The sequence below is a fragment of the Toxorhynchites rutilus genome, chromosome 3 (genome assembly GCF_029784135.1).
Source record: "Toxorhynchites rutilus septentrionalis strain SRP chromosome 3, ASM2978413v1, whole genome shotgun sequence".
Classification (NCBI taxonomy): domain Eukaryota; kingdom Metazoa; phylum Arthropoda; class Insecta; order Diptera; family Culicidae; genus Toxorhynchites; species Toxorhynchites rutilus.
The window spans coordinates 155219687-155232773 of record NC_073746.1 but is presented as its reverse complement, the minus strand read 5'-3'; the positions used below and the strand labels follow the sequence as shown (position 1 = coordinate 155232773).

Below are 13087 nucleotides of genomic sequence, written 5' to 3'. Positions count from 1 at the left end.
TTCTTCAGCGAAAAACACCGATCAAAGTGCTTCATGTAGGATTACGTTGAACATGAAGGTATAGAATGATTTGCAATGATTTACCTACACTAGCAGTCAGCATTAATAAAATTGCTTCGATTCTTGACCAGTCAACTGAAAAAGTTATGTCACTTCATTTTGAATGTGATTTGAAATAAGCTCATGATTCTTGGATGTGGATAGTGAATTATGTACCAACATTACTATGCTGACAGTATTAACCATGACGAATTCAAATTGTTCTCTTTCACCAGCTGCACTCAATCTGGTGAGACACAGTGAAACACAGAGGCTTACCTGACAGCTGAAGTAGCCTTCTAATCATGGACAGTGATGGCCTATCGAATGAACAGACGGAAAAAGTATTAAAATTCCAGCACATAACCGGTCTGGAGGATATTAATGTATGCCGGGACATTCTGATTCGTCATCAGTGGGATCTGGAGGTAGCTTTCCAGGAGCATTTGAATATACGGGAGGGCGTCCATCTGCGTACGCTTCTGAATCCCGTGCGCCACAGATCGTGAACGATCGCTTCCTGCAGCATGTTTTCGCAGCCCAGCGCGGACCGGGAGCCCCCGTACCGTCCGGTGTGGGTGGAATGATTGGTTTTGTGGGCAACTACGTGTTCAATTTCTGTTACAGCACACTATCCTCGATCGTGGCCGCATTTCTGAACATTTTCAAGGATAAAGAAAGAAGTGAGTACACATGAGCGGCGTTTAACGGATCATTTCTGAATAATGACTTCAATCATTACAGTTGTAACCGACCCTTTGGGCGATGTGCTGAAATTCACTCAGACTTACAACGAAAAATCAAGCGTTGAACGACGCCAAGCGTGAGTTCAAACTTCTCTTAGTATATCTGCATTTCGAGTCAAGCACGGAGGCGAACACGTTTTGCCGAGACACGCTTTCTAACGCTCAGGTCATCGAATACGTCAATAGGCGGATGCTGTACTTGGCCTGTGACATATCTTCTCTAGAAGGATACCGCGCCTATCCACTGCTTGTGATTATCGCTTTGAGGGCAAACAAAATGGTCATTATGGGTCGCATGGAGGGTCATTGAAATGGCGAAGAACTGATATGACGCATGGAAACCGTTGTCAAGTCAATGACAATGAAGTTTGGCACAACCAAGCCAGGATCGATTGGAAAGAGATCTCACACAAACACTGCGCCAACAGCAGGATGATGCATACCAAATGTCCGCGCGGGTCCAGGAGAAACAACGTCGGAAACAGAAGGAACTCGAAAAAGCTTTGGAGGCTCAACAGGCAATCGAGGCCGATAAGCTAGCTGAGATGCAGAGGTTGCAAAAAATCGAGATGCTCAAAACGGAATTAGCTTCTCAAGTGCCTTCCGAGCCAGAGCCGGGAGCACCCGGCACGATCAGCATAGTCTTCAAACTACCGAGTGGTTTGCGGTTAGAACGGAGATTCCTTGCGTCCCACACCCCACAGGTAAGATATTTGTTTGCTATAGGAAACTGTATGACTATATCATTCGTTTGCTTTTAAGATGTACATAATTTTATTTTCTGCCATCCGGAGGCACCGGACTCGTTCGAAATTACCACTAACTTTCCGAAGCGGGTATTACAGTGTGCTCCAACAGAAGATCCGTTGCCCACATTAGTTGAGGCGGGTTTGAAAAACCGCGAAGTGCTGCTCGTAGCCGATCTGAACGCATAGAGTAAAAGATGCAAATAACGATATGTTGAGTGTGAGCAAAACAATTAAGATTTAAAAGAATGGATTTTGAGACTGGATTGGATAAACATAGGGTTTGAAGAAGACATACTTGCAGAGGAAAGGCAGCAATTTTTGTTTGCTGGGAGTGATGCTTTTTTCCCTTTTACAGAGAAGCTTTTTTTTATGGAAAACCCTTAGCAAGGTTCCAAAATTTACAAAGTTGTCAATAATAAAGTATATAGAGGCGAATGAACTTCAAAGTTTAAAGCCTCTTAAAAACAAAGAAAGAAAGAATAAAACAACGCATTTGATGCCCTGATGTTGTGATTATGTTGGTTTTGTGTTTTGGTTCTCTTCTAAATTGATGATTGGACATTATCCGTGTAATTTAATAAGTATATGCACACGGGCTATCAGCAGCCCTCAGGTCTGGAAGATAGGAGTCTTTTCAGCCTCATGTTTCGCCTGAGAAAACACAATAGTGAGAAAAATTATTCATTATGTTATGTTTTATCAAACAGTTCATATTCCTCAATTATTTAAAGGTGAAATAAAATATTCTTCATGAAATCGGACACTTGTTACTGTAATAAGATGGATAACATCTCCAACGGTGAGGCTATTAAATATTGGCTCATTTGAAGAATATCTGCAGGTATTTGTCACAAGGTGGTGTTGACAATCATATAGGGCTCTTGCTACACATACATGCGGAGCATCTGTTGGGCATACATCGCTTGTTTACATTCGTATAGCGAATTCGTTTTTAAAATCGGTTAGTTCCTAACCGACTAATAAAAAAACGTTTTCGGCTTCACGAATGAGCCGGTTTGTTGGTGTGCGTTATATAGTCTGATTTGTTTATAATACAAATCAGGCATAAATTTCTCCATAACTCAAGAACTAATCAATTTTTACTCTCTCTCTATATTCTTCGTTCTCCACTTTCTACTTCTTACGCTTTGCTCTGCTCTGCATTCTATATTTTATTTTACCCTACTGTCTCTATTTTCTCACCGCCTTAATCTTTACTTTATATTCTCAACTTTTCCTACTTTTCGTTCTTTCTAATCCTTCTATTCGCTTTTTTACAGTTTATTCCCTGCTCTTACTCTTTCTTCTTTCCTCTTTCCTCTTTCCTCTTTCCTCTTTCCTCTTTCCTCTTTTCTTTCCTTACTCTCTTTATTTATCTCTTTATTCTCAACTCTCTACTCTCTCTCACTATTCTCTACTCTCTACTTCCTCCATTCTCTCTATCTTACTCTCTACTCTTTCCACTCCTTACTCTTTCTACTCTCTATTTTCTCATTTTCTACCCTCTCTACACTCTACTGTATACGTTTTAATTTCTTTTTTCTACTATATTTTACCATAGCTCTATGTTGTACTCTTTGTTCGCGCCACGTGTAGCGAGCGCTTACGTGTTTTGACATGTAGGAACAAATCAATTGAAATCCTCTATTTTGTCAGTAACAGAAATTTTCCATTCACTACTCGAAGCAATTGCTCTCCATTTCATTCCATCGTATCACCCCGCAACGCGCGAGAGCGAGATGAATGGAGTTACAACATTACAAACGAACAGCATCCGAGCGAGCCGAGCGGAGCCTACAGGACAATCACCCCACCAACATCCGACAAACATAAAAACAGCGCACAACGTGGTTCATCATCCCAGTTTTTTCCTAACTACCAACAACAAAGTGGTCTACCAAGTGATGCGTAATTAGTGAAATATAAGAGAAAATGTGGACTCCAAAATCTTGTGTTTTTCAATTTCCACAGTGTGCTTAGCCAGAACCATCCAACCGCAGTTAGCCCGGTTTATTCTTCACTCGTTTTCCTACGTTACTTTCTCTACTCTCTACTATCAAATCTTCACTCTCTCTTCTCTATACTCTTTACTCTCTTGCTCTACACATTCTGTACCCTTCATTTTCTCTTTTCACCCTCTAGTTTATCTAATCTCTACAGTTTATACTCTACGCTTTAGAGCTCTCGCAGATTGCAGAATTTGTAACGGTCTATAGTTTGGTCGGGTTGGACTGTTAGCCCAACCAAGCCAACTAAACAGCCGGGTTGCCTTGGATTGAAGCTCAAATTTTACAAAAAAAATACTGAATCCGTATAATGTACCCATATACAAATCTCCATAATGATTAAGAAAACGACCAAACTATCGACCAATAAAATGTCTGTGGTCCGCGAGGGCTCTCACTCTCTATTTTGTACTCTCTTTAGACCCTACACTATTCATTTTACTTTTTACGTTTTACTCTTTAGTCTCTATTTTCTCTACTCACTACTATTTGCTCTCTACTTTCTATTCTCTCTACTATCTACTGTTTGCTCTCGACCCTCTTTTCTTTATATTCTTTTGATCTTACTCTGTACTATCAATTCTTTGCTCTCACTCTCTCTAATCTTTACTCTTTCTTCTCTTTTCTCTCTACTGTCTGCTATTTGCTTTCTACTCTTTGTACTCTTTTCTCTTCACTCTACACTCTTTATGCTCTCTACTGTTTACTCTCTGCTTTTTAGTCTCTATTTTCTCTACTCACTACTGTTTGCTCTCTACTTTCTATTCTCTCTACTAACTACTGTTTGCTCTCGACCCTCTTTTCTTTATATTCTTTTGATCTTACTCTGTACTATCAATTCTTTGCTCTCACTCTCTCTAATCTTTACTCTCTATCCTTTTTTCTCTCTACTGCCTGCTATTTGCTTTCTACTCTTTGTACTCTTTTCTCTTCACTCTACACTCTTTATGCTCCCTACTGTTTACTCTCTGCTCTTTAGTCTCTATTTTCTCTACTCACTACTGTTTGCTCTCTACTTTCTATTCTCTCTACTAACTACTGTTTGCTCTCGACCCTCTTTTCTTTACATTCTTTTCATCTTACTCGGTACTATCAATTCTTTACTCTCACTCTCTCTAATCTTTACTCTCTATCCTTTTTTCTCTCTACTGTCTGCTATTTGCTTTCTACTCTTTGTACTATTTTCTCTTCACTCTACACTCTTTATGCTCTCTACTGTTTACTCTCTGCTCTTTAGTCTCTATTTTCTCTACTCACTACTGTTTGCTCTCTACTTTCTATTCTCTCTACTAACTACTGTTTGCTCTCGACCCTTTTTTCTTTATATTCTTTTCATCTTACTATGTACTCTCAATTCTTTGCTCTCACTCTCTCTAATCTTTACTCTCTATCCTTTTTTCTCTCTACTGTCTGCTATTTGCTTTCTACTCTTTGTACTCTTTTCTCTTCACTCTACACTCTTTACGCTCTCTACTGTTTAGTCTCTGCTCTTTAGTCTCTATTTTCTCTACTTACTACTGTTTGCTATCTACTTTCAATTCTCTCTACTAACTACTGTTTGCTCTCGACCCTTTTTTCTTTATATTCTTTTGATCTTACTCTGTACTCTCAATTCTTTGCTCTCACTCTCTCTAATCTTTACTCTCTATCCTTTTTTCTCTCTACTGTCTGCTATTTGCTTTCTACTCTTTGTACTCTTTTCTCTTCACTCTACACTCTTTACGCGCTCTACTGTTTACTCTCTGCTCTTTAGTCTCTATTTTCTCTACTCACTACTGTTTGCTCTCTACTTTCTATTCTCTGTACTAACTACTGTTTGCTCTCGACCCTCTTTTCTTTACATTCGTTTCATCTTACTCTGTACTCTCAATTCTTTACTCTCACTCTCTCTAATCTTTACTCTCTATTCTTTTTTCTCTCTACTGTCTGCTATTTGCTTTCTACTCTTTGTACTCTTTTCTCTTCACTCTACACTCTTTACGCGCTCTACTGTTTACTCTCTGCTCTTTAGTCTCTATTTTCTCTACTCACTACTGTTTGCTCTCTACTTTCTATTCTCTCTACTAACTACTGTTTGCTCTCGACCCTCTTTTCTTTACATTCTTTTCATCTTACTCTGTACTCTCACTCTCTAATCTTTACTCTCTATCCTTTTTTCTCTCTACTGTCTGCTATTTGCTTTCTACTCTTTGTACTCTTTTCTCTTCACTCTACACTCTTTACGCGCTCTACTGTTTACTCTCTGCTCTTTAGTCTCTATTTTCTCTACTCACTACTGTTTGCTATCTACTTTCTATTCTCTCTACTAACTACTGTTTGCTCTCGACCCTCTTTTCTTTACATTCTTTTCATCTTACTCTGTACTCTCAATTCTTTACTCTCACTCTCTCTAATCTTTACTCTCTATCCTTTTTTCTCTCTACTGTCTGCTATTTGCTTTCTACTCTTTGTACTCTTTTCTCTTCACTCTACACTCTTTATACTCTCTACTGTTTACTCTCTGCTCATTAGTCTCTATTTTCTCTACTCACAACTGTTTGCTCTCTACTTTCTATTCTCTCTACTAACTACTGTTTGCTCTCGACCCTTTTTTCTTTATATTCATTTGATCTTACTTTGTACTCTCAATTCTTTGCTCTCACTCTCTCTAATCTTTACTCTCTATCCTTTTTTCTCTCTACTGTCTGCTATTTGCTTTCTACTCTTTGTACTCTTTTCTCTTCACTCTACACTCTTTATGCTCTCTACTGTTTACTCTCTGCTCTTTAGTCTCTATTTTCTCTACTCACTACTGTTTGCTCTCTACTTTCTATTCTCTCTACTAACTACTGTTTGCTCTTGACCCTCTTTTCTTTACATTCTTTTCATCTTACTCTGTACTCTCAATTCTTTACTCTCACTCTCTCTAATCTTTACTCTCTATCCTTTTTTTTCTCTACTGTCTGCTATTTGCTTTCTACTCTTTGTACTCTTTTCTCTTCACTCTACACTCTTTACGCGCTCTACTGTTTACTCTCTGCTCTTTAGTCTCTATTTTCTCTACTCAGTACTGTTTGCTCTCTACTTTCTATTCTCTCTACTAACTACTGTTTGCTCTCGACCCTTTTTTCTTTATATTCTTTTGATCTTACTCTGTACTCTCAATTCTTTGCTCTCACTCTCTCTAATCTTTGCTCTCTATCCTTTTTTCTCTATTTTTTGTACTCTTTTCTCTTCACTCTACTCTCTTTACGCTCTCTACTGTTTACTCTCTGCTCTTTACTGTCTACTTTCTCTACTCACTCTATTTTCTATACCTTATTCTCTACACATTACTCTCAACACACTCCTCATTAATTTATACAAATCAGCGACGAGGGAACAACGCAACCGAAGACAATGAAGAACAATTAAACCGAAATTATGAGCGACAGGTGCAATTTTTTGTAATAAGACAGCATAGAATATTTTGAAATACTTTAGTTGGAATCAGTCAGATTTGGTTTCTTCAGCAGCTATTGAAACAGCATAGAATACATTTTAAAATACTTTATTTAAATTCGGCCAAATTTCTTTTAGTCAACAATTCAAACAGGAAAATTCCTAATGTGGGTGAATGTTCATCTTTGCTTAAGTCCAAGTCCATCCCTCGGTGTGGTCTTCCATCTGTGTATAAGGAATAATTCTTTTATAAATTTGCAAATCATATATATGAAATAAATACTTAAATCACATACCAATTTTTGTACGCTTGATCCTACGCTTCTCAGGATTCGCCAGGATATTCGCCTAGAGTCTATAAGTGACAAAGAAGAATAATGTTACTTCAAATTTGTTTGCAAATCGTTTCAGTCGTAAATAAATACTTACATTATATATCCTCTGTGGTTACTTGACTTGAAGCCTTGAACTTTTTTGACCAGCAGCTCAGAACATTTCATGCAAGAAAAAAAAACATTAATAAAATCATTATCGAAAAATCGGAATAAAAAACATATGATCAATATCTCAAATGTATAATAACAATATATAATATGAATAATATTAACCTATAAATATAATATTAAAATCCGCAACAGAAAATAAACAACGAAAAACCCAACCAAAAATCCATAATCAATTTCTAATTACTAAAAAGTCAATAAATACGAACATGAAAACAAGACAATCAACAACAAAGCAAAACAAGGCAACCAAAAATCAACTAAACTCATATTAAAGTCAAAGTAGATTCTGCAATACGAAATGGTAATAAAAACGAACAGCAACAATAACATAGAACGCAATAACAATAGAACAACTCGCAACAAGAAAATCAAATATAACAAACACGCACAATAAAACAACTCAACACAACACAATAACACACGATCACCACTTCATAATTTAGTTTATATGATTAATTTAGAATTAATGAAATACTGATTCCGCCACCTCGCCTACCACAAACAGGAGGAACCTGAAGCAACAACGATTAATGAGGCTCACTCCTCTCATTGCCTTTAGCCGCCGATTCTCCTGTTGAAGCTTATCGTTCATTGCCTTCAATTTCCAGAGCTCTCTTTCGGTCTTTATCCTCCTAAAAATGGCATCTTCAATTTCGGACATGTTGTTTGGTTCCCAATCACACACTTCTTCGTCGTCATCGACAAGATTTGTGTCACTGGGAACAAGCATTGGCGGTGTTTCGTCCTCTATCCATCCTTCGTTCATATCACTGTAGTTCCAAAACCATACCTGGGCGTCGTTGGGAATTAACTGTGGTGGAGATTCATCCTCAATCCTTTCTTCGTTCGAGTCGCTGTAGTTCGAGAACCATTCCCGATGTCTATTCTCCGATTGAAGACCTTTTTTTGCTCCATCTCCAGTCTTCTGGCGGGCATAAGAGCTTTTAGCTATCCTCGGTCCTGTGGGAATCCTCGATGCAACTAGTCCTCGCTTCATTTTGGATGCTTCCGGTGATTATAACTGCTTCTCTCATGTAGTTATAATCATCAGTGAGAAAAGGCAACGTATAAACAAAATGTTTGCTTTGATTGAAAATAAAAACTCAAAATATGATTTCCAGCCTACTTTTGCACATTTTTTTCATTCTGACATCATTTCTTGTGTTGTTGTTTTTCTGTTTCATGAAACATTATTTTTCACACAGCTTGAAAATCCCTTTCTCCCAGAAATTATGTGGTTCTTCAGCGAAAAACACCGATCAAAGTGCTTCATGTAGGATTACGTTGAACATGAAGGTATAGAATGATTTACAATGATTTACCTACACTAGCAGTCAGCATTAATAAAATTGCTTCGATTCTTGACCGGTCAACTGAAAAAGTTATGTCACTTCATTTTGAATGTGATTTGAAATAAGCTCGTGATTCTTGGATGTGGATAGTGAATTATGTACCAACGTTACTATTACTCACTCTCTCTAATTTTTACTCTTTATTCTCTTTTCTCTCTACTGTCTGCTATTTGCTTTCTACTCTTTGTACTCTTTTCTCTTCACTCTACATTCTTCATGCTCTCTACTGTTTACTCTCTGCTCTTTAGTCTCTATTTTCTCTACTCACTACTGTTTGCTCTCTACTTTCTATTCTCTCTACTAACTACTGTTTGCTCTCGACCCTCTTTTCTTTACATTCTTTTCATCTTACTCTGTACTCTCAATTCTTTGCTCTCACTCTCTCTAATCTTTACTCTTTATTCTCTTTTCTCTCTACTGTCTGCTATTTGCTTTCTACTCTTTGTACTCTTTTCTCTTCACTCTACATTCTTCATGCTCTCTACTGTTTACTCTCTGCTCTTTAGTCTCTATTTTCTCTACTCACTACTGTTTGCTCTCTACTTTCTATTCTCTCTACTAACTACTGTTTGCTCTCGACCCTCTTTTCTTTACATTCTTTTCATCTTACTCTGTACTCTCAATTCTTTACTCTCACTCTCTCTAATCTTTACTCTCTATCCTTTTTTTTCTCTACTGTCTGCTATTTGCTTTCTACTCTTTGTACTCTTTTCTCTTCACTCTACACTCTTTACGCTCTCTACTGTTTACTCTCTGCTCTTTAGTCTCTATTTTCTCTACTCACTACTGTTTGCTATCTACTTTCTATCTGCTCTTTAGTCTCTATTTTCTCTACTCACTACTGTTTGCTCTCTACTTTCTATTCTCTCTACTAACTACTGTTTGCTCTCGACCCTTTTTTCTTTATATTCTTTTGATCTTACTCTGTACTCTCAATTCTTTGCTCTCACTCTCTCTAATCTTTACTCTCTATCCTTTTTTCTCTCTACTGTCTGCTATTTGCTTTCTACTCTTTGTACTCTTTTCTCTTCACTCTACACTCTTTACGCTCTCTACTGTTTACTCTCTGCTCTTTAGTCTCTATTTTCTCTACTCACTACTGTTTGCTATCTACTTTCTATCTGCTCTTTAGTCTCTATTTTCTCTACTCACTACTGTTTGCTCTCTACTTTCTATTCTCTCTACTAACTACTGTTTGCTCTCGACCCTTTTTTCTTTATATTCTTTTGATCTTACTCTGTACTCTCAATTCTTTACTCTCACTCTCTCTAATCTTTATTCTCTATCCTTTTTTCTCTCTACTGTCTGCTATTTGCTTTCTACTCTTTGTACTCTTTTCTCTTCACTCTACACTCTTTACGCTCTCTACTGTTTACTCTCTGCTCTTTAGTCTCTATTTTCTCTACTCACTACTGTTTGCTCTCTACTTTCTATTCTCTCTACTAACTACTGTTTGCTCTCGACCCTTTTTTCTTTATATTCTTTTGATCTCACTCTGTACTCTCAATTCTTTGCTCTCACTCTCTCTAATCTTTACTCTCTATCCTTTTTTCTCTCTACTGTCTGCTATTTGCTTTCTACTCTTTGTACTCTTTTCTCTTCACTCTACACTCTTTACGCTCTCTACTGTTTACTCTCTGCTCTTTAGTCTCTATTTTCTCTACTCACTACTGTTTGCTCTCTACTTTCTATTCTCTCTACTAACTACTGTTTGCTCTCGACCCTTTTTTCTTTATATTCTTTTGATCTTACTCTGTACTCTCAATTCTTTGCTCTCACTCTCTCTAATCTTTACTCTCTATCCTTTTTTCTCTCTACTGTCTGCTATTTGCTTTCTACTCTTTGTACTCTTTTCTCTTCACTCTACACTCTTTACGCTCTCTACTGTTTACTCTCTGCTCTTTAGTCTCTATTTTCTCTACTCACTACTGTTTGCTCTCTACTTTCTATTCTCTCTACTAACTACTGTTTGCTCTCGACCCTCTTTTCTTTGCATTCTTTTCATCTTACTCTGTACTCTCAATTCTTTGCTCTCACTCTCTCTAATCTTTACTCTCTATCCTTTTTTCTCTCTACTGTCTGCTATTTGCTTTCTACTCTTTGTCTCTTTTCTCTTCACTCTACACTCTTTACGCTCTCTACTGTTTACTCTCTGCTCTTTAGTCTTTATTTTCTCTACTCACTACTGTTTGCTCTCGACCCTCTTTTCTTTACATTCTTTTCATCTTACTCTGTACTCTCAATTCTTTACTCTCACTCTCTCTAATCTTTACTCTCTATCCTTTTTTCTCTCTACTGTCTGCTATTTGCTTTCTACTCTTTGTACTCTTTTCTCTTCACTCAACACTCTTTACGCGCTCTACTGTTTACTCTCTGCTCTTTAGTCTCTATTTTCTCTACTCACTGCTGTTTGCTCTCTACTTTCTATTCTCTCTACTAACTACTGTTTGCTCTCGACCCTCTTTTCTTTACATTCTTTTCATCTTACTATGTACTCTTAATTCTTTACTCTCACTCTCTCTCTAATATTTACTCTCTATCCTTTTTTCTCTCTACTGTCTGCTATTTGCTTTCTACTCTTTGTACTCTTTTCTCTCCACTCTACACTCTTTACGCTCTCTACTGTTTACTCTCTGCTCTTTAGTCTCTATTTTCTCTACTCACTACTGTTTGCTCTCTACTTTCTATTCTCTCTACTAACTACTGTTTGCTCTCGACCCTTTTTTCTTTATATTCTTTTGATCTTACTCTGTACTCTCAATTCTTTGCTCTCACTCTCTCTAATCTTTACTCTCTATCCTTTTTTCTCTCTACTGTCTGCTATTTGCTTTCTACTCTTTGTACTCTTTTCTCTTCACTCTACATTCTTTACGCGCTCTACTGTTTACTCGCTGCTCTTTAGTCTCTATTTTCTCTACTCACTACTGTTTGCTCTCTACTTTCTATTCTCTCTACTAACTACTGTTTGCTCTCGACCCTTTTTTCTTTATATTCTTTTGATCTTACTCTGTACTCTCAATTCTTTGCTCTCACTCTCTCTAATCTTTACTCTCTATCCATTTTTCTCTCTACTGTCTGCTATTTGCTTTCTACTCTTTGTACTCTTTTCTCTTCACTCAACACTCTTTACGCGCTCTACTGTTTGCTCTCTGCTCTTTAGTCTCTATTTTCTCTACTCACTGCTGTTTGCTCTCTACTTTCTATTCTCTCTACTAACTACTGTTTGCTCTCGACCCTCTTTTCTTTACATTCTTTTCATCTTACTATGTACTCTTAATTCTTTACTCTCACTCTCTCTCTAATATTTACTCTCTATCCTTTTTTCTCTCTACTGTCTGCTATTTGCTTTCTACTCTTTGTACTCTTTTCTCTCCACTCTACACTCTTTACGCTCTCTACTGTTTACTCTCTGCTCTTTAGTCTCTATTTTCTCTACTCACTACTGTTTGCTCTCTACTTTCTATTCTCTCTACTAACTACTGTTTGCTCTCGACCCTTTTTTCTTTATATTCTTTTGATCTTACTCTGTACTCTCAATTCTTTGCTCTCACTCTCTCTAATCTTTACTCTCTATCCTTTTTTCTCTCTACTGTCTGCTATTTGCTTTCTACTCTTTGTACTCTTTTCTCTTCACTCTACATTCTTTACGCGCTCTACTGTTTACTCGCTGCTCTTTAGTCTCTATTTTCTCTACTCACTGCTGTTTGCTCTCTACTTTCTATTCTCTCTACTAACTACTGTTTGCTCTCGACCCTCTTTTCTTTACATTCTTTTCATCTTACTCTGTACTCTCAATTCTTTACTCTCACTCTCTCTAATCTTTTCTCTCTATCCTTTTTTCTCTCTACTGTCTGCTATTTGCTTTCTACTCTTTGTACTCTTTTCTCTTCACTCTACACTCTTTACGCGCTCTACTGTTTACTCTCTGCTCTTTAGTCTCTATTTTCTCTACTCACTACTGTTTGCTCTCTACTTTCTATTCTCTCTACTAACTACTGTTTGCTCTCGACCCTCTTTTCTTTACATTCTTTTGATCTTACTCTATACTCTCAATTCTTTACTCTCACTCTCTCTAATCTTTACTCTCTATCCTTTTTTCTCTCTACTGTCTGCTATTTGCTTTCTACTCTTTGTACTCTTTTCTCTTCACTCTACACTCTTTACGCGCTCTACTGTTTACTCTCTGCTCTTTAGTCTCTATTTTCTCTACTCACTACTGTTTGCTCTCTACTTTCTATTCTCTCTACTAACTACTGTTTGCTCTCGACC

General features: G+C 37.3%; 1 pseudogene; it reads left to right on the top strand.

Moving 5' to 3' along the window:
- Window positions 1-239: 239 nt before the first annotated feature.
- Window positions 240-2114, top strand: LOC129778516 (FAS-associated factor 2-like; annotated as a pseudogene).
- The last annotated feature ends 10973 nt before the right edge of the window (window positions 2115-13087 follow it).